Source organism: Sphaeroforma arctica (genome assembly GCF_001186125.1).
Source record: "Sphaeroforma arctica JP610 unplaced genomic scaffold supercont1.2300, whole genome shotgun sequence".
Taxonomy (NCBI): Eukaryota; class Ichthyosporea; order Ichthyophonida; genus Sphaeroforma; species Sphaeroforma arctica.
The window spans coordinates 6,427-7,127 of NW_014038258.1; positions in this window are offsets into that span (position 1 = coordinate 6,427).

The window sequence follows — 701 nt, forward strand, 5'->3', positions numbered from 1 at the left end:
ACAAACCGCCCCAACTGTACTGTACAAATACCCGGGGCTGCGATACTCTTTAGCATTTCTCTGAACCCTTGTGGTCATTGTGGGTAACCCTAGCTCATCAAATTAGGGTTACCCATCGTAGTTCTGAAATAACCCTAGTCATTACCATATATTCTATAACACGACCCAATATCTGAAAACAGGGCCGGCGCGCAACTAAATTTGGAAGATATGCGCTGAGTCAATTCGGGCCGGTGTTGACAAAACACTGTTGCTATCGAATGTTCCATATATTCGCTTGCTGACATACTAAGTAGAGTACCCACCTCTGTGGTACGGCATCATAGGTCGAGCGTTGCAGCCGCCTATATTTTTGTTGTCATGTGTGGTTTGTGGTCATTGCCACCTACTATTCCATCACGCGAGCCTCTGCTTGCATGTGTTTCTTGGCTGCCTATTATTGCCTGGGCTCCGCCTATATGGAAGGATGCGTTGGACCCCCTGTTCGAGCGCTTTAACTCAGCACTCATCCAAGCAGCAGCCATCATCACGGGCACTAAATACCCTCATTTTCCCAAACATCAAACAAACTTACTTCAATTTTGCGGCCTGCTCCCCGCGCGACCATTCGCGGACTACCTCGGAGGTTGCCTGGGAATACAACTCGACTCAATGGCGAGCACAAATCCACTTACCCCTCTGACGCAACCCGCCTGGGCCCA